This window comes from Helianthus annuus, chromosome 2 (genome assembly GCF_002127325.2).
Source record: "Helianthus annuus cultivar XRQ/B chromosome 2, HanXRQr2.0-SUNRISE, whole genome shotgun sequence".
Taxonomy (NCBI): Eukaryota; Viridiplantae; Streptophyta; class Magnoliopsida; order Asterales; family Asteraceae; genus Helianthus; species Helianthus annuus.
The window spans coordinates 119,597,047-119,619,468 of record NC_035434.2 but is presented as its reverse complement, the minus strand read 5'-3'; the positions used below and the strand labels follow the sequence as shown (position 1 = coordinate 119,619,468).

Sequence of the window (22,422 nt, the reverse complement as noted above, 5' to 3'; positions counted from 1 at the left end):
TATTGTTACAATGTTACGTGTTTTATATCGATAGTTGGCATATGTACCCGTGGATGGTCATGGTATGGTAGGCTTTAATTCATTGGGAAATAATAAGAGGACACTATTAAAGCTACGGCGCGAATATGCTACGGTTGACTTTTTTGGTTTATTAATATTTGCTAGATTTGAGTGCGTATGGAGATTAGACACGACAAATAATATTTTCTAATTGAGGGTGTCACTTCAGATAGCAATGTTTGCTTTTTTTTTTTTTTTTTTTTTTTGAAAATTAAACTTCATTAAAACAGCCTCCGACCCAAAAGGGCAAAAGGCCAAACACAACACAGCACCCCGACCCAAACGGGCAAAGGGCAAAGAAATTACAACATATACATCGGGTATTTACACCACTCCGACCATCTAATATACTTACAAGTAGTTCTATTTTTAACCCAAGCAAAACTTCTAGATTTTAACTCCCCAATAATGTCATGCGGACTGCATCTTTTCTGATTAAACACCACTTCATTTCTTTCTTTCCATATGCACCAAGATGTTATCAAAGCCAACCCATAGATAATCTTCTCCTCCTTCTTACTACGCTTCATGAATTTGTGGATATCTAAAATATCTTTAAATTCAAAAAGATAGAGAGGCGGGATGTTGCACCACTCGCTGAATGCCGACCATACCCTTAGAGTAACCGAACAAGCAGTGAACAAATGTTCGACCGATTCCTCGGCTTCCTCGCAGAATGGGCACATAGATGAAGATATGTCCACATTCCTACTTTTTAAATTTATTCTAGTAGGAAGCCTATCCAAATTGCCTCTCCAATTCATTATATTGCACTTAATAGGAACCCATTTGCACCAAACAAAATTTGGTGGATGACATGGACCTCTATCCATTATCAACGCTGATTTTACCGTCTTCACCGAGAAACCGTTCTGACTATCACCACTCCAAATCCAAGCATCCTTACCAGAGGAGAGCCTCACCAAACTAAGCACCTCGTAACATTCCTTCCATTCCTTGAGCTCCTCTTCCGACTCAGGCTGCCTAGACCACTGCCATTTGAACACTCTGTTACCTCTTTCAGTTTCCATTCTCTCTGCCACCCTGCACGATTTAAACAACTCCAAACAAAAAAGATGGGGCCACCTCTCCATGAAGGGAAGGTTACCCACCCACTTATCGATCCAAAACCGAGTATCAATCCCATTCCCAACTTTACTCATAATAAGATGATTTAACCCTTTCCCATTAATTTTCATTTTAGAAATCAGTTTCACTATGTTTTTCCAGCACCCCGATATATTCTCGTTAATAGGGAGGAAGCTTCTTTGGTTATGCTTACAGTGACATGCTTCCACCAATTTACTCCACAGATTATGGTTATCCGCCCTATATCTCCACCCCCATTTGACAAGAAGTGCTTCGTTGACCTCTTTTAACCTGCTAATCCCCAACCCACCTTTTGACTTGGGCCAAGTCACCCAATCCCAAGCCACCTTTTGATAGCAATGTTTGCTAGTGGAAGTATGAATCTGGTTCCCCAAAGATAAATGCATACTTTTTGGAATGGTAGAGATTGTATTTGCATTATGAATAAAGCACAAGTTTGTGAGAAATGACAAAATCTTATAAAGGATTACCATTTTTTTTATTTTATTTTTTAATAGGCCTTGAGTTTATTGTTTCAAATATAACTTCATAATACTTAGAAATTCAAGAAAGTAGTTATTTTAAGTGTGCTACGTCTATGGTTATGTGTTATATATGAAGCCAAGGACGGTTGTGTATCCACTGGGTTCGCTTATGTCACTTTATTATATCAATGGATGCTCAAAACTACGTAGTATGTAAATAACCTCTCGTCCTTTTGTGCATCACATTATGTTAACATATACATACGCTTAGCTGACAAGATTTAAAACATTCACGAACAAGACTCGTGTAGTGAGTGTTTTATTCACGTATCTAGTTATTATGATTCCTATATAATGCATAAGTTTAAAAATTTAAACACCAATTGCATAACAAGGAGAATGCAAGTATGCAACAGTGCCATTCGTATAGAGGATGGTGGTCCAAGCATATCAGAGGTTTAAAAACTCACAAGTTCAATTGTTGTTTTTGATTGGTGTGTATGATCAATCAGGTGAGCGGTGATGTGAAATGTTATCAACTTATCAGAAGGTCAAAGCATGATTGTATCACTTCCATATATTTTCGTGAAAAGCAACAGATTAATGTGGGCTACAGTCCAATTTCTTACTCATTTACATAGAGTTGACTCTTCTTGGCTTTTTAAATGAATTTTAAAATTATATCTCGACTATTTACAAACCTCATAATTCCTTAAACATTGCATTATACATGGATAGCAGAGAACTTGGGGCATGTTGGGCAAACGTTATCTAAAATTTATGTAACAATCCACTCCATCCGACATTAAATTCTTCCTGAAGTTCCCATACTTCTTAACCACTTATCATACGAAAAGAGCATACAAAGTAGGGAGCGGTTGTCAAACATCAAATTGCACTTTGTTATTAGGGTTTGTACCTAACATTTTACATTTCGCGGGCATATATACGTGAAATGCCCCAAACCCAGGTGTCTCATTTGTCGGATTTACTTTTTAGCATATAATTCTTAAACCATAAATTTTATAAATACGTGGCGGAAAACAAATATCCAAAATTTAAACACAAAGTCAAAACAAAACAATTGTCTTTAATTCAAAACTTAACATAGATAACGATAAATAGGTTGCGAGTCTTCTAGAAAGAGCCTTCATCGGAGCCTACACCAGAGAGCTCTCGAACTATCCAACTTTAAGGTGATGTGCATGCTAAAAGTCAATTACATTGAGCGGAGTTCTAGTTAAATAAGGCAACTGTAACTTTAATGTGGACACGCGTACACAGAAAACCAACTTCCTGAGGGTAAGGACACCCTAAAGGACTGGTTCATCCAACAACAAACACGCCTTGCTGAAGAGTATTGCAGGCATATCCAAGAAAAGCAACGAACGACGGTGCGGACCTTGTCTTATGATTCCCCACATCAGCCTCGTCGCCAACCGTTGCTTACGGATGGCCACGCGAGAGGAGGTAGGTAGGAACACAGGGACAAAGGAACTTGTCAAAGTTTCGGTGGCACGCATAACAGACATGGTGGACACGGGAAAGGCCGTAATGTTAGCTGCGGGGGTCCCCGCGATAACATTCATAGCTAGGCTATTACCACGCACCACAACGAGATTCATGATGTAGACAATTACACGAAGGAGTATGACCCCACGTACCCAGATGGGGAAACACAAAGCTACCACACTACAAGGAACCAGCACGGTCGCATATACAGCAAACCACTGATGCTCGCGTACAATCAGATGCGGAATATGACTTCTCAAAGCCTTCCTCTTTCACAAAGAAACCAAAGTTTTCACGGGCATAATTTCGAATTACATGTTCCTTTACGTGCAAGGCAAGGAAACTAGTGGAGTGGATAATTATAATTATAATTATCATGTCCTAAAATAGATAGATTTTTAGCAATCCTAGTTATAATCTAATAGGTGTGTTTAGATTATAAATACCATGCTTTGGGTATTATTGTATGAAGTCAAGTTTTGTGATAGTTTCTTGACATTAATAAAATTTGGGGTAAATTACACTTTTCGTCCTTTATGTTTCCAGCGATTTGCAATGGATGACCTTTAACTTCAATAATTATAGTCACAGTCCTTTATTTGAAAGACTCATTACACGTTAGGTCCTTTAGCACTAACCTGGTTAAAATTATCAGTTAAGTTTCACCATATGCAAGGCACATGGGGGTATTGCAGTCATTTTACCATATTCTTTTATTTTAAAATATATTTATAAATTATAAAGAAATCAAAAACTAACTTAGTAAAAAAAAACAAAAACTAAAAAACATAATAAATCATATCATTTTGCTTCTTCTGCACATCATAATCAAAGTCAAGAAATTAAAAAACCAAGTGCAGCCACCACCAAATATTCATCTCTGCTAGTCTCCAGCAACCATGAGTGCCACCTCCACTGCCAGAAACCACCACCGTCTTCTCAACCAACATGCCAGAAACCCACCAAGTTCTAAGGTTTTGGGGTTGTTGTAAGGAGAGGCAAATCAGATTTAATCGATAAGTAACAAAAATAACAAAAATGTAGTCGGTATGCACTGCAGATCTGCTCAGTAAATCAGATATTCTTACAGTGAAGCTTTTAGACGAAGGTGAAATGTGTGTGCCATCAAGAACTTGCTTCTGCCGCCGTTTGATGAAGATGGGTTCTGTGTGGGGGTTTTCCAACAGAGTTTAGGCCACAAATCTGTTGTAATCAGTCGATAGAGATGAAGCCAGTGTCTGATTGAGTGCCAATGGTTGGGGCATGTTGTTTACTTCTTGATGGACTGAGTGGCCGGAAAAACAAATTGAAATCGACAAAGAAGAGCATAGATCTGGTGATGATTTTGCGTTTCCGATGGTGACGAATTCTAATTGTGGTGCAGCCATGCCGGTGTCCGATCCACTTCTTACAGTTCAAGTTTGCAGATCTAAGCCAAATAAACACACTTTGTTCTTGAATATTCTTGCGGTTCATGTTTGCAGATCTGAGCCAAATAAACACATTTTGTTCTTAATATTAATTTAGTTCAGAGGATATGGTTTTTAGTTCAGAGGATATGGTTTCAATTTTGGGTGCTTGGTTTTATAAATGGGTGCAGATGACGCAGCCCTTGACCCCTACCCCGAGAGCGGGTGGTCGCGAGCACGCAGAGCCGGTGGTATCGGTGTTTATAATTTGTGTTTATTAATTTGGCAGCGGAAATGAGACATCAGGACCGTAGTTAGGAAATATTTATCAGAGTTTAAAACACCAAACTTTTTATATAATTAAATAAATGGGATAAAACCCAAGTTTTCATTACAATACATTTGTAGGACAAACCCTGATTTATTGAAAACAAAATCTTATTTTTATTTAGGTAACTTTTATAGCCACATCTTTAAGCCTTCAGTGCTCTCCAGCTGGCTTCTATTAGCTTCACATTAAGTTACCTGAAACGCGTTTTAAAAAGGTTTTATCAGCAAAAAATATTGGCGAGTGCATCCCAGTTTAATCAAAACAGTTTTATAACTTTACAGTATTAAGATTTACAATGCTTGTATCTATCCAATTATTCAATACAATATTGCTACTGGGCAACCTTTGTCCCCCGTGCTTGCGGTCATGCTACTATTCGCAATAGTAACGAGTGTCAAGTAATGTATACAAAACCCCACATACTGATAATAATTGTAGAATTACAAAAACTTAATCTCTTTAAGTATTTTGATAAGCATTTAGGGTTTTGTAAAATATTTGAAACAATGACTCACAAAAAAGGGTTTACAAAAAGAGAATACTCACAAAAAGTGTGACAAAAAGTAAGATGTACTTACATTGCTGATTTAGATAATACTATAGCTTCCTGGTGTTTCTCCTGGTTATTATCTATTAAAAATTTAAACAATGCACACGTGTTAGTAAGATAACCCAAATCACATTAGCCATACAACACGAGACAGAACTCCAACGAACTGAGTCAGGCAGAGCCTTGACATGCGTTACGGAGCCCTAGATCAATCGGGTAGGGTAACAAATACGTGATCGGGGGTTATAATACTTACAACGAGACAGAGCTTCGTTTTTTAGGGGTATAATACCCGATTATAATTGCCCATTATAGATCAAAGAGAAGAAAGAAATTTGAACGGTTTGCAAATGAGGCCGAAGGCCTCTATTTATAGTCTGACCGAAGGCGGCTCGCGCCCTGCGACTCGCCTGGTCAACTGGGTCGCGGCCCGAAAGGGACACGTGGGGCACGTGGCTGGTTTGGGTGTCCTTGGCAACTCAACGTAGTAGACTTGACACGAAAGGGACACGTGGCTGGTTTGGGTGTCCGGCAAGTAATAGGGTCTCGCGCCCCGCGACTCGCCTGGTCAACTGGGTCGCGGCCCGAGAGGGCACTATGTTATTGTTTTTATTTGATTTTTATTAATATTAAGGTATTTTAGGGCTGTTTCTCATATACGGGGTATACTTTAGGATGTTTAGGGTTGTGTTAAGGGGTTTTAGGAAGGTTGTTATAGAAGAGTGGTTAAAGTTGACCTGAGATGTTTAAATCCATAAGGGTTTTTTTTTTCAATTCTTGATTTGTGGGTGTTTCAGATTGGGGGAAACCATATGTTTATGTTGTTTAGAGGGAGGGAGGTGTGAATTTAATGTTTATGGGATCAATCATATTGATTTGATGATGGATTAGTAAGAACCGGAGAAAGATTGAATCCACACAAATCATAAGGGTTCTAGAGAGGGTGTTTATGGTATTTATTTAATTTTTTTTTTGACATAAATGCCCTCACATGATGTGCACATGACCAAACTAACTTTAAATTTAAACTGGGTTAGTGCTAAAGGACGAAATGTGTAATGAGTTTTCCAAATAAAGGACTATGACTGTAATTATTAAAGTTAAAGGGTATCTATTGCAATCTGATACAAACATAAAGGACGAAAAGTGTAATTTACCCTAAAATTTGGGTGCTTAGCCAAGTTCTATTATTTTCCGATTTATTATTCTGTTCAATACCGATTCATCTTGTATTGGTATCAGAGCAACCTGAGAGAATTACTAACCTACGATTGAGCATTGGGATCGGAGGTAACTCACGTGTGACTGTGAACCAAAAGGAACTGTCTGGAGTTAGTATCGAAACGGATCTGGTTGCTGCGTAGATTCAGAGAAAAGGATCAGAATAGGTGACAACAAGTGTGGTGTGTTGCTGTTGGTTCTATTCTCAGACGAATCGAGGAGAGTAGCCGAAAATTACAACGGTGGTCGCTGGTGTGTTCGTTACTGTTTCGAGAAAAGGGAAGCATGGTTTCAATTTGTTTTATCCAAAAAAGTGGAACGGTGTTTTGATTCCCCATAGACAATTAATTGAGGCAATTATACTTGATTGTTTTTGTGTATTCCCAGAAGCACAAAAACAACGATTTTTCAAAAGGATTTTGGATTTCTTTATTAAAACGTGATTTGTTTTTAAGAAAACGTGATCTCGTGGGTTTAAACGCGATTAAGGTTTAAAAGCGTTTTGTTAGACGAGTTTTAAACGTGTAGGATGGAACAAACTGAACCAGTTACACCGGGTTCGTTTAATCTTACGTATAGTCGACGTAAGAAAAATATGGTTGGAAGCGATGGCAGTAGCGACTCGAATACCGAGAAATCGGTTCCAAATTCAACATCACTTCAATGCCCGATGTTTAATAAGGTTAATTATACTATTTGGGCGTTGCGTATTCACGCATTTTTGTTCGTTCATGGCGTGTGGGAGGCCATTGAACCCAGAACTGAAACCGATGTGAAGAAAAACAATATGGCAATTGCTTTGTTGTTTCAATCCATCCATACCGAAAGAACTGATCTTGCAAATTGGTAATCTGAAGACGACAAAAGAGATGTGGGATGCACCGAAAGTGCGCCATCTGGGAGCCGATCGGGTACGCGAAGCAAGCCTACAGACACTCATGTTAGAATTTGAGGCATTAAAGATGAAGGATTCTAGTACAGTTGATGAGTTTTCGAGCCAGTTAACAGGAACGTCTTCAAAAGCGGCGTCTCTCGGATCTATAATAGAGTAACAAAAGATCGTGAAAAAGTTTCTCAGTGGTTTACCAAGGCGGTTCATCCATATGGTAGCCTCGGTTGAGCAACTTGTGGATCTGAAAACAGTTGCATTCGACGATGTTGTTGGTCGAATGAAGGCGTATGAGGAACGCATAAAAGATGAAGAATTGTAGTCGGATAATCAAGGTACACAAACGAAACTTATTTTTAATAATTCTAATGCCTCTTCAAGTTCCAGACAGACTTCACGTGATTCGAGTAAGGGGTGTGGGAAAGGCTCGAACCGTGGACGTGGTGGTGGTGGACGCGGTCAAAACCAATCTTGTCAAAACTGCGGGTCACAAGACGGGTCCAACGAAGGGGATAAACAACAAGGAAAGAAGGATTATTCGAAGGTTCAATGCTTTCGATGAGACAAGTTCGGTCACTTTGTTTCGAGATGTCCAGAGCGAAAGAAAGAGAAGCAAGCAAACTTGATCGATGCGGAAGAAATTGACCCGTCTTTGTTTATGGTGCAAGATGTTCAAGAAATCGTTTACTTGAATGAAGAAAAGGTCATTCCAAAAAATTACAAGAATGGTTCGGAAGAAAAATACTTGTGGTATTTGGATAATGGCCCGAGCAACCATATGACGGGTAATATATCTTTCTTCTCTGAATTAAATAAGTGTGTTGGTGGCAAAGTTAAATTCGGGGATGGTTCTCAAGTCGAAACATGCGGGAAAGGGTCTATATTACTATTGGGTAAAACGGGGGAGCAAAGGTTAATGACCGATATTTACTATATCCCTAGTTTACGTAGTAATATAATTAGTCTCGGTCAAGCAACAGAGTGTGGATGTGATATTCGTATGAAAGACGATTATTTATTAATGCGTGATGCTCAAGGCAAGGTATTAATGATTGTTACTCGATCTAAAAGTCGTCTTTATACGATTAAATTAAAAGTTGGAAAACCCGTTTGTTTGAAAGCTCGGATTGATAATGAAAATTGGTTATGGCACGTGAGATTTGGTCACCTAAATTTCGAGTTCATGAAACAAATGGTGAATAAATATATGGTCGTGGGGATGCCAAAAATCAATCATGAAAATCAAATATGTGATTCGTGCTTAGTCGGGAAGCATACGAGACAATCTTTTCCGAAGACGGCGTCGTTCCGGGCAACGCGTGCCTTAGAACTTATTCACGGAGACTTATGCGGTCCAATTTCTCCGAGCACAATAGCGGGAAATAGGTATGTATTTGGCTTAGTTGATGATTTTTCACGTTTCATGTGGACTTTTCTTTTGAAGGAAAAAAGTGATGCGTTTGAAACCTTCAAAAAGTTTAAAGTCATGGTGGAAGTGGAAGTTAGTAGAAAAATCAAGACGTTTCGAACCGATCGATGGGGAGAATTTACGTCTCACGAGTTCAATCGGTTCTGTGAAAACGAAGGGATTATTCAACACTTAACTGCTCCATCTTCACCTCAACAAAACGGGGTGGTGGAGAGGCGAAACCGTACATTAGTGGAGATGACTTGAAGTATATTAAAAGCGCGACAAGTTCCTAATTTTATGTGGGGGGAGGCGGTGAGGCACTCAACCAATTTAGTAAATAAAACTCCAACACGAGTGTTACACGAAGACAAAACACCGTACGAGATGTTAGAAGGAAAGAAACCGGATCTTCAATTTCTTAAGGTTTTCGGATGTGTCGCTTATTTGAAAATTGTTGGCGGACATCTTCCAAAATTAGACGATCGTTCGACTCGTCTAGTTTATCTTGGAAGCGAAAAAGGTCCGGGGGCGTATCATTTATACAATCCGACGACTCGTAGAATTGTTGTGGGTCGCGACGGAGATACGGAGTTTGATGAAACGCGTGGTGGGAATTGGGGAAAAAAGATTGTTTTTAATAACCAAGAGTCTTGCGAACCAGGTATGTTTTGGGTAAACTTTGATGGCTTAATTGATACCGGAGATGGAACCGTGAATACAGAATTAATTCGGTCCACCTCTGAAATAAATGGTGACTCCGAAGATACAAGACATGATGTTGTTGGTTCTTCGACCGCTACTTCGAGTTCAACAAACAACTTTAAAGCTACTTCATCAGGCCCACAAAGTAGAAGCCCAGTTGATGTGAATTATATGGTTTTGCCAAATCCAATGCAGCGTGAAAAGGCTGCTGTTATTCATGCTCAAAGCCATCAAACTCCAAAACATGCAAGTATTATTTCACAAAAGTCAAATTTAAATGGTGGTCAAAACCAAACCCAAGATGGCGTGACTAGTGACAGTATGGAATCAAACGATGTTGTCACTCCCGAGCCATTTTACGACGATCCAACTGAAACATTGTTACACCGGTACCTTTTAATGATTATATATTAAATTCGGGTACGATTGATTTTAATGATTATATATTAAATTCGAGTACGATTGATGAAGATTTTTTTATTGCTTGCAGATGATGAACCAGTTCGCTTTGACGATGCAAAATCTAAACCGGAGTGGATGAGAAAGCAATGCGTGCAGAAATCGAGTTAATAAATAAAAATAATACGTGGTCGTTGACCGAGTTACAGCGTGGTGCAAAAGCTATTGGATTGAAGTGGGTTTTCAAGGTTAAGCGAAACGCAGATGGCTCACTAGATAAACACAAGGCTAGACTCGTGGCAAAGGGTTATGTTCAACAACCCAGAGTCGATTCTGATGAAGTGTTTGCACCAGTTGCTCGACTTGAAACAGTTCGGTTACTTTTATCTCTCGCAGCGAATGAAGGTTGGGAATTACATCATCTAGATGTTAAATCCGCGTTCCTACATGGCGAATTAAAAGAAGAATTTTATGTCGTTCAGCCGGAAGGATTCGTTAAAGAAGGCGAGGAGCATAAATTTTATAAATTGTCAAAGGCGTTATACGGGTTAAGGCAAGCTCCACGTGCGTGGAATACGAAATTTCACAGGTGCTCTCAAGAACAAGTCGTATATTGAAGAACCGTTGGAACGGACGTCTTATTAATCAGCGTGTACGTGGACGATTTAATTGTGACGAGTTCAAATTTGAAACTTATTATGGAGTTTAAGCGCGAGATGGCTAAGAACTTTGAAATGTCATATTTGGGGAAGCTTACTTATTATCTTGGAATTGAAGTGTTGCAGAGCAAGGACGGGATAAAAATTAAGCAAGAGGCGTATGCAAAGAAAATACTGACTAAAGCCGGTATGATTAACTGCAATCCTACTAATGTTCCCATAGACCCGAATGTGAAAGTTTCTAAATTTGAAGACGAAGAAGATTTTGATGCAACGGAATATCGAAAGATTGTCGGGTGTCTCCGATACCTTTTACAGACTCGACCAAATTTGGCGTTTTCGGTCGTAGTAGCCAGTCGGTACATGCAATGCCTGAAGCAATCTCATGCAACTCTCATCAAGAAAATTCTTCGCTATTTAAAAGGTACTTTTAGTTATGGCATTACCTATACTCGAGGAGAAAATATGTTGGACGGTTACAGCGATAGTAGTCACAACATAGATCCGGACGATGGAAGAAGTACTACGGGAAACATGTTTTATTTTGGGTCTTCTCCAATTATTTGGTGTTCTCAGAAGCAAAGTAGAGTTGCTTTATCATCGTGTGAGGCAGAGTATATGGCGGCTAGTGTAGCCGCGTGTCAGACGGTTTGGCTAAAAGAATTGATTGGTGAATTATTCGACAAGAAAATTCAAGCGACAGTGTTACGTGTTGATAATACCTCGGCAAATAGCTCTCGTGAGGAACCCAGTTTTCCATGGAAGGAGCAAACACATAAAATCCCGGTTTCACTACATTTGGGAATGAGTTGATCATGAAGATATCGTGGTCGAGCATGTTAGTGGCATTGATCAAAAGATGGATATTTTGACGAAGGCTCTTGGGAAGATCAAGTTCAAGGAGATGACTGAAAAGCTTGGAGTTGAAGACTTATCAGATACGAGTTCGAAATTCCGGGGGTGAATGTTGGTAATTTCGAATTATATGTTCCTTTGCGTGCAAGGCAAGGAAACTAATTAAGGAGTGGATAATTATAATTATAATTATCATGTAATAAAATAGATAGATTTTTAGCAATCCTAGTTATAATCTAATAGGTGTGTTTAGATTATAAATACCATGCTTCAGGTATTAGGGATTGTATGAAGTCAAGTTTTGTGACAGTTTCTTGACATTAATAAAATTTGGGTGCTTAGCCAAGTTCTATTATTTTCCGATTTATTTTTCCGTTCAATACTGATTCATCTTGAATTGGTCTATCTCTTGCGGATTAGACTACTGCTTCTTCAATTACTTTACTAGGAGTTTATACGTTATCATAACACACCGATACAAAAACCTAGTAAAATGCTTATTAGGGTCTTTTGCCACCAACGTCTTTTTCTTAAAAAAAATGTAACACGTTCAAGCATCACTATGCTACTAATGTTGTGTTATTTTGTAAATTAAACGAGCTTTAATTAAAATAAGGCCAAAACAACATGCTTAATGATATCAACTAAACATAAGGATAGGATGTTTGAAAACTAACATGTTCAATGTAAAAAGTTGTTAATATCTGCTATAAATTCTCGATCTGTAATTACAACAAAGACAACTTATGATAGTATAATACAAGTTACATCATAAATTGTCTTTGTTGTAATGTTTTATTGCTGTATTATTTTAATTTTTATGTTTAAAAAAGAACCACCAGTTAGAGTTGTAAAAATTGTAGTTTAATTTTAAAAAACCTTTTGTACAGATAAAAAATAATAAATAAAACAAGGTTGTTAATGTTTAAATACTTGTGTGTGTACTCTGTAATTTTGTTATTCTTTTTGTACCTATGTGTAAGTATTGTTTCTATATATTCAGATGCATCCTCCTATTGAGGTATGCGAAACATTCTCAATCATTCCTTTTTATTCACATGGTATTAGTGTGCCAGTGATCCTCCCCCTCCCCTCTCTCCTTTCGCCTCCCACTGTCTTTCCGACTTTCCGGCGCAATGGCCTCCTCTTCATCGAATGATTCTCCAGTCACCCTTAACACAATATTCCATATGCTCACTATCAAACTGACCTCTTCTAATTACCTCATTTGGAGGCATCAGATGCAACCAATCTTGGCCTGTCAAGACCTGCTGCCACATATTGATGGCACTGCTCCCCCCGCCGCTGAAGTTCTGGTCGACAACAAACCCTCCCCTAACCCGGAACTTGTCAAGTGGCGCTCTGAGGATCAAAAGGCCATTCTCATCCTCCATGCCAGTCTCTCTGAGGAAGCCCTTGCTGAGACTCTTGGCCTTCCTACTGCCCATTCTATTTGGTTGGCTCTTGAGAATGCGTATAGCAACACGTCCATTGAGCGCATCCAGAATCTCAAGGATCAACTTCGCCAACTCAGCAAAGGAACCCTAACTGTTGCTGATTTTGGCAGAAAATTCAAGATGTTGTGCGACCAATTGACTGTCGTTGGCCATCCGGTTCCGGAGGCTGACAAGCTGCACTGGTTTTTGTGCGGGCTAGGCCCGTCATTTGAAACTTTTTCCACTGCTGTGCGCGCGTCTAAGCCTTCACCGACCTTCAGAGACCTTCTTGCTCAGGCCGAAGGGCATGAGCTCTTCCTGCGGTCCATCCATGGGTCCAATCCCAACCCAACTGTGGCTTTTCAATCTCAATTTAATCACTCGGTTCCGTCCAGGGGTCGAGGGGGTCGCTCTCGTGGGACTTTGAACAGTAATCGTGGACGTGGAAGAAGGACACCACATTGCCAATTGTGTCGGGTTGATGGCCACTATGCTAATCGCTGCCCTAATCTAGCTTCTTTCGCCTCACATTCTGGGAACACTAATGAAGATCTTGTGCGTGCTTTCCATACTCAGTGCAATGTTATTCCGGATTTACCGGATTGGACCGCGGATTCGGGAGCCACCGATCATTTCTCTAACACCTCAAAGAACATAAATCAGGCCATTCTGGTCTCGCGCAACACCAATGTCACCTTTGGAAACGGTAAATCTCTTCCGGTCACTCTAAAGGGCCACTCCTCTATTTCACCTAATATACATTTAAATGATGTATGGGTTGTTCCGAATATGGTTCGCAACCTCCTTTCTATTAGCAAATTAACAACTGACAACAATATGGATGTTTTATTTTCACAACCAAATTTTTATATTCAGGATCGGTCGACGAGAAGGGTGCTCGCCCAAGGTCGGTGTGAAGATGGCCTCTATGTGTTGAATAATGGACCGAAGTCCTTTGCTGCTACCTCAAAGTCCTCTTTAAAAGCATCCTATGAACTATGGCATTGCCGTTTGGGCCATGTATCTTTTGATACAATTTTGTTTCTTAATAAAACTGGATGTTTAAATGTTATGTCTATTTTGCCCAAGCCCATTATTTGCTCATCTTGTGAAATGGCCAAAAGCAAACGATTAACTTATTCTCTAAATGAAAAACGTGCAACCAATCCTCTTGACTTGGTACACTGTGATCTATGGGGACCGTCCCCGGTTACATCTATTGATGGATACCGATACTATGCCATATTTGTTGACGATCACTCACGATTTACGTGGCTATATCCTCTAAAAAGCAAAGCTGAATTTTTATCCATCTTCATGGTATTCATCAACTTTGTGCAAACTCAATTTTCCAGAAAGATTAAAATATTTCAAAGTGACGGGGGTACGGAATTTACAAACAATCGAGTCAAAAAATTGCTTGAGGACAATGGAACTTTCCATCGCCTGTCTTGCCCGTATACACCTCCACAGAACGGACGAGCAGAAAGAAAACATAGACATGTGGTTGAAACCGGCTTGGCCCTTTTATTTAATTCCAACATGCCACCATCTTTTTGGGTTGATGCCTTTTGTACTGCCGTATACACTATTAATCGATTGCCTTCATCGGTCTTAAACGGTCGATTTCCATTTGAACAACTTTTCAAAATTAAACCCACTTATGACAATTTTAGGGCTTTTGGGTGTCGTGTTTACCCGTATCTCCGTCACTATTCGGAGAACAAACTCTCACCACGAAGCCTTCCATGCATTTTCTTGGGATACAATACTCAATACAAAGGCTATAAATGTTTCGAACCGGGCTCATCACGCACGTTTATTACTAGACATGCTCGATTCGATGAACATACTTTTCCCATAAAAGATGGGGATATCCCTCATAATCACTTATTGCCCTGGCAAACATACTGTGATGACTTTCCAGCTCCACATCATTGTGACACACCTCCTCCAACCATCCTAAAACCTCAGCCTACTAATCCACCTTGTGGCCTTTGTGATGATGAACCCACTTCAGCCCACTATGTTCCTCTCACTACTACCCAACCCAATCCTACACAACCACCCCATATCACGCCAACTCCAACTACTCAACCCACTTCTCTCGGCCCACCCGAACCACCCTCTTCCGTCATCCCAGACTCGATACAAACTCCGACCCACACCCATACCCAACCCGAACCAACTCATTCTGATTCCCCGATACAGCCTGACCTTCATGGTGACCTTCCTCAAAACCCTCAACCAGTCACCAACAACTCCACTCACCCTATGACGACTCGCTCCAAGTCTGGTATCTTTAAACCCAAACACCGTACCTACTCTGCTTATACCCAAACACATCCTCTATATTCGACTTTGTTCTCAAGTGTCACACCTAAAACATATAAAAGTGCTCTAAAACATCCTCGGTGGGTTGAGGCTATGAACAAAGAATTATCGGCCCTTTCCAACAACAATACGTGGTCTCTTGTACCCCGCCCTTGTGATCAAAACATTGTTGGGTCTAAATGGTTGTTTCGGATTAAGCATAAAGCAGATGGTAGCATAGATCGATATAAGGCTCGCCTTGTAGCTCAGGGGTTTAGTCAAATACCTGGGTTGGATTATCACCACACGTTCAGTCCGGTTGTTAAAGCCTCGATAATTCGCATTGTCTTGTCGCTTGCGGTTATTAACAACTGGGATTTGCACCAGTTGGACGTCAATAATGCTTTTTTGCATGGCCATATTAATGAGACTATTTTTATGGAGCAACCACCCGGATTTGCGGATCCGCGATTCCCTAATCACGTATGCAGGTTAAACAAAGCCCTATATGGCCTTAAACAAGCTCCTAGGGCTTGGTTTCATAGACTTAGTGCATTTCTATTATCAAATGGCTTTGTCTGCAGTCGTGCCGACACCTCCTTGTTTGTGTTCAAACATGATGGATGTGTTATGTACCTTTTAGTTTACGTTGATGATCTTATTCTTACAGGCAATCAGAAATCTGTTATATCCAACTTCATATCCAGCCTAAACAAAGAATTTGAAATTAAAGACCTTGGCAATCTAAACTATTTTTTGGGACTTGAAGTTGTTTACACGCCAAGTGGCTTGTTTTTAAGCCAAACCAAATATGCTCATGACATTTTGGAACGTGCGGGCCTTCTTAATTGCAAGCCTACTCCCACTCCTTTATCTCCAAATGCGTCCTTTGTTAAAGATGGAGTTCCATACAAAGATCCTACCTTTTACAGGTCTCTCGTTGGTGCACTTCAGTACCTGACCATCACTAGACCAGATATTTCGTATGCGGTGAATCAGGTGAGCCAGTTCCTACAAAACCCTAGTATTGATCATCTTCAGAATGTCAAACGCATACTTCGGTATGTCAAGGGAACGGTTAATTTTGGTCTTGTATTCTCACGTCCAACTCAGACGAAGACCATTGGGTACTCTGATGCTGATTGGGCTCGTTGTCTTGACACTCGTCGCTCCACCTTTGGGTACTCCATATTTTTAGGTGGCAACCTTATCTCATGGAGTGCTAAGAAACAAGCCACTGTTTCACGTTCCAGCTGTGAATCTGAGTATCGGGCAATGGCCAGCACTGCTGCTGAACTTGTTTGGATATCACATTTACTACGAGAACTTCATGCTCTCCCTCCTGATCGTCCGACTCTTCTCTGTGATAATAAAAGCGCCCTCTTCCTCACTCAGAATCCAGTTTCCAACAAACGCTCCAAGCACATTGACCTCGACTACCACTTCATTCGGGAACTAGTTGCCTCAGGGAAGTTGTCTACTTGCTTCATTCCGACCAAGCTTCAGGTTGCGGACATCTTCACCAAAAGTCTCTCACGTCATCAATTTGAATTCCTCCGTGACAAACTTCGCATTAGTCCACCACCGTTTCGCTTGTGGGGGGATGTTAATGTTTAAATACTTGTGTGTGTACTCTGTAATTTTGTTATTCTTTTTGTACCTATGTGTAAGTATTGTTTCTATATATTCAGATGCATCCTCCTATTGAGGTATGCGAAACATTCTCAATCATTCCTCTTTATTCACAAAGGTAAACAAAATAAAGGAAATAAGTGATGTCTACGAAGTAAATGGTTCTGACAATTGCTTTTTCTTTCTCAATGTCCATATTAATTAAAGTTTATCTGAACTTCATCTTCTTCGTTGTTTTAATAAAGGACATTTTCTCCGTTCTTTACAACGAACGCTGCAAGTTTCTAATGACCCGAAATTTTCATTTCCGTCAACCATAAATTTCATTTCTTCTTTATCTTCATCTATACTCAGTGGTATCCTAACATTTGCTTAGAGGTATCCCCGATAAATAAAATGAAGATTTAAAAAAAATACACTTCATCAAGAAAGTTAAGCGGCATCCCGAGCAACCCCTAACCCCTATATAGATCCGCCCTATATAATACAAAATGAAAGAAAGATGTTATTCCACGAAATGTTTGATAGCTTTCATATGCCCAACATTGTATTTTGTATCACTTTTATCTATTGTTTTCTCGTTCTTTCAAAAAGTATAACATAGTATCTACATCATCATCATATTCAGTAAATTGTACCAATAGCAAAGCTAAGGTAAGGTCTGAGGAGGATAAGATGTAGACAGTCTTACCTCTACCCCGTAAGAATAAAGAGACTGCTTCCACTAAGAACTTCGGCTCGATAGTAGTTTGCATCAAGCCTTGGACATAAGACACATAACACTCAGCAACAATTAAAACAAAGGCCGATTAGTGCATATACTCCCTTGTCTTTTGGCTATCAACGTCACCACACGATTAACCATCCCCCTTTTTTAACGTTATTTTCATGAAATTAGTAAAATAACGTTAAAATTAGTGCACTTTCATTTTAGCCCCCTAAACACCCACATATATACATTATATGCGCATACCGCAAACGGGGCGTAGATAGTATCTATGTAATATAATATTTGTAGTTCTCAAACCTCACACAGTGTATTATATTAGCACATAAATCTTTATACATGAACGTGTTGCTATAAAGATAATCAATCAGCAACCTTCTCTTTATTATAACCTTAACAATTGGAAGAAAGGGTGTTGGACCGGCTAGCTTGGTTTGTTAATGCAATAAAGGTATTATCTTGTAACACACCCTCCTCTCCCCCTTAATTAGTAAGTAACCTTTAATATTTCAGTAACACACTCTTTACTCATACAGAAATTAAATTTTATATCCGTATCATATTTTGATTTAATTATTCGGTATGCTAAAATCAAAAGGCAGACTATTACACTCACATATATTATATTTAACACTTTAAACCAAAATATGAACAATTTTATCGAATAACCATATCAATACTTGAATCAAATTATTATCATTCCTACCTTGAATAACATCAAGGATATTATTTAAACCTGGTATGTTTGTTATGTTTATTTTCAAGTAACGATAGCCAATGTCACATGACAATGTAAGAAAATAAGAATTTATTCATTTTACTTTTAATTTTATATTTTGAGGACTAAAATTTCGAACACCATGCGCAAAAAAAAAAAAAAAAAAAAAAAAAAAAAAAAAAAAAACCACATGTCCAAAAATTTAAAATACCCTATAGATTTATTAAATTGTCTAAAAATTTAAAATACCCTATAGATTTATTAAATTGTTAGTTACAAGAGTTGGTAACTAATTATCCCATATATATAAATAAGCAACTTTTTTATGCATTTGCACTTGTACCTTGTGTTTTGGGAGTTTCCCAAAAAAAATTTGATTTTTACCCATAGTCCCCCACATATCACCCAACCTCACAACCGTCTCCCAGAAGAAGAACAACGACCCCGGCAAATCCCCACTATCACGGCGGCAGTACCCATTGTTTGTAATCACCGTGAATCGGAATTGACAGGAGGTATGCCAGCAGCTATGCAAAAGGTTGCCCGAATTCTTGACAGTGATCTATGCAAAAGGTTCTTAACAGCGATCTATGCAAAAGGTTGCCCTAATTCTTAACAGCGATGAGTTAAGGTATTTTTGCTCTTTATTTCGATTATCTAGAGTTTTTAATCGGAATTTTAAATCATCTCAACTAGATATATGTTTGCTTTATTTTTCACGAATCTGTTTCTTTTATTCTATTAATTGATTATGCAATTCTTCAGAAATTGGTGTGAAGTTACCTAAATAGACCACTTTTGAAGGAATAAGTTTTGTTGATTATTGATATTGAAGGTATAGATTTTGTTGATTATTGATATGTGTAATGTTGATTGCTGGTTTTGGTTTTGTTTTAGTTTTTTGTTTGAAGGGATTAAACGGTAAATATATGATGAGGGTGATTATGCTTATTAGTAGTCTTCAAATCAAGTGGCCATTTATTTCTGAACAGTAAGTATTTGTTGATGTTTTTTTTTTTTTTTTTTTTTTTTTTTTTTTTTTTTTTTTTTTTTTTTTTTTGCAGAAAGTGATGTTTAGACTATGGGGTGTGGAGGGGCTTGGGTTGGGGGCATTGCTCGACACGTGCCGAGGGTGAGATCCACAAGGTAATACTCAAAAAGTAGGGGCGTGGTGTGGTGTGGCTTAGCTTGGTGTGACGATCCTATATTTTTTTTTAATTAAACTAGCTGTTTGGCACCCCCAACGGCTATATTGAACCAGCCAACCAAAGCCAGCCATGTCACCCCGCCCCACGCCAGGCACAATCCCCACGCCAGTGGGTCAACGCTAGCACGGTGTGACCTAGCCAGCGTTAAAGACTAACCGCCGTCCCAACCCACGCCCCACACCCCACAGTCTTATGTGGCGTTTTTTTGTTGTTGATGAACACATTTAATAAAAGTTGTTTTAGGGAGATTTGGTGTTTGTTAGACATAGATGGATATCACACAGCTATCACCACATTGGTGGGGTGGTAGAGGCTTTGTGCCTCTTGGAGAGAGACCAGAAAGGGAGACTTTTGAAGGTTCTGGGTTCAGTCGGGCATCCAATTCGCCCAAGATTTGAAGGTTCTGGACTCAGGCATCTAATTCGCCCAACATTTACTCATTGATTATTACATTTGCTTTCTTAACGATTTTATTTCACATCTTACACTAGATATACAGAAATGCTGATTCTTCACATAAAACTGAAGCAGATAATTGAAGAATTTGTTAAGTCACAACAAAGGAAGAGACATGGTGAAGAGATGAGTATGCAAAGCTAATGGAGGGATACAATAAAATGCAGCAAGAAAAAGACATTCTAACGAAGGTATACAATAATCTCATAAACTGATTCACTTATTTTGACTTTTTGGAATCTTGAAATTAATTTTCACTTTGATATTGATTTATTATATGTTTTAACAGAAACTAAAAGCATGGAAACCCTACATCAAGAGCTTATCAAAATCTGGAACTCAAAGCAAAAGAACAAAAGGTAATGTATTCCAACCAACCGTGTTATTCATTAGTAATTTTGGGGGTTCATACCTCATAGTGGGTATGGAGGTTGATAGTTGCTATGTGGGTTGATAGCAGCATGAATAATACATGAACACCATGTAATTTATGAACCATTTCATCAAGGTGGTATTTAATTGGCATATGATTTTAGGTGATTAAAGGATTGAAACAATTTCTTTGCTCAGACAAAATGGGCTTCGAGGACAACTTTTGGCTATTTAAGCAGGAGGTAGAATTTGTTTTCATTCAATTGTAGTGACTTTTGAAAGAGGATTAAAGTGATTTTTGTGTTGTATAACCCGTTAGGCATGAAAGGTGGGTTGAACTCTAAATTTTTATGGATATTATACAACATTTATGAGTTTTTGTAAAGAAAACTCTTGAAACCAAAAGTGTTATTTTCAATTTCAAACATGCTACAATATAATGCGCAATCCTTTGACTAAGTCCGCATCTACCGGCATCAATGCTTAGATGTTTAACCACCAGTCAAACCTACAATAAGTGTATGGGTTAGAGACTTTGTATAATTAACCAAATCGTATCTATGCTGCGTGTTGCGTTACGTTGCGTGCCGCCGCAACGCGCGGCGGGTTAAAAATCCTAGTTTATCTTAAAATGTAAAATAGTTAGTTCACCCTCTATTCTTACACTAGCATAATGATATCAAATTATCAATTTATGCTAGTAGCTATAAACAACCATAATTCAGTTGAACAATTTAGTTCTAATCTACCACAGATATTTTTTCAATCAACATAATTTGAACGTTATTCTAGTAAACGTAACTTTATGTATGTCCCCGTTTGGGAAAAGTTCAAGGACTCGTATTGAAGCTACTTACAAAAACCTAAAAGATAACAATTCACCTTTTACCTACCTAATTGACAACATATTTGTACTATTTTCATATATAGTCTCTTGGTGACAGTGTGGCACCAAGTGTTTATCCACATCAAAGTGGTTCAAGTCCGTCTAAAGTTTAACGTATACACCCAAGTGAAGTTCATAACATCTTGTGATCACAGATAACACATATGGTTTCATGCGTGATTAATTAACATAGACTGCATAGTTGGATGTCATTTTGTTAAGTGAAGTAGGACTAACTGTTCAAATAGCTCGTAACTTGAAGTTTGCTTGAAAATGACTCAGTTTGTAAACAAACCAAGCTCATGACAAGGTTGGCTTCTCGTTTGGCTCACTTAAATTAACCCCAACACTCTTTAACATCTTTATAGCCCAAATAAAACAACTTCAATCTTTTAAGCTCAACTCTTATTATCCGGTCCACTTCACATCAGGCCTAACTCATTACCCAAACATGCCAACTCACCCATTTTGCCACCCCTAATAATGAGTTAGGATGGGTATGGGTTAAGATGGGTTTGGGTTAGGATGATTTTATTAAGAAATGGGTTAGGATGGGCTTAGGTCAAGATGGATTTTCGTCAAGATGGATTTGGGCATGATAGGCTAAAAATATAAATAAATAAATAAATAACAAAAAAAATCAAAAAATAAAAAAATCAAAAAAATAACTCCTCGCGGTTGATGGACGTGGGGTTGTTTCGGGCTGTGGTGTTGACGACGATTAACCATACGGCGTATAATCATTTTGTGGCAGGTGCGGATACCGTTGAAACAGGCCAGACTGTTAGGAGGTATCAAAACATTATATAAACTGACAGTAAACCGATCTTCAAATAATTCATCATCACTGTAATCAGCAAATGGGTGGTCATTTGTAGCACTAGTGATACAAACTGGGACACTGGGTAATTTCACTGGTCATTTGCAGCACTTGCGGTCTTAAATCACAAAGTTTAAATTTAAAAATCATGCAAGTCTAACAGAAGCATTTCATCGAGCAGTTGGTATGCATATATTATATTACAATGTAAAAACGTCTAATTTGATTCATTTCAGCCCTATAATCACAAATTTAAACAAGAATCATCATTAAATTCGAGCA

The 22,422-nt window shown here is 38.7% G+C and overlaps 1 long non-coding RNA gene across 8 annotated transcripts; it reads left to right on the top strand.

Moving 5' to 3' along the window:
- Positions 1 to 18,736: 18,736 nt before the first annotated feature.
- LOC110919904 lies at positions 18,737 to 20,839 on the top strand. 8 transcript variants are annotated; one of them, XR_004880420.1, is made up of 6 exons: positions 18,737 to 19,029; positions 19,164 to 19,389; positions 19,850 to 20,006; positions 20,098 to 20,253; positions 20,352 to 20,421; positions 20,599 to 20,839. It is a non-coding gene; the product is annotated as an uncharacterized LOC110919904 (long non-coding RNA). The 8 variants fall into 8 exon arrangements; XR_004880421.1 differs by having other exon boundaries at positions 18,739 to 19,029; positions 19,296 to 19,389; XR_004880422.1 differs by having other exon boundaries at positions 18,739 to 19,029; positions 19,296 to 19,389; positions 19,841 to 20,006.
- Positions 20,840 to 22,422: the final 1,583 nt, after the last annotated feature.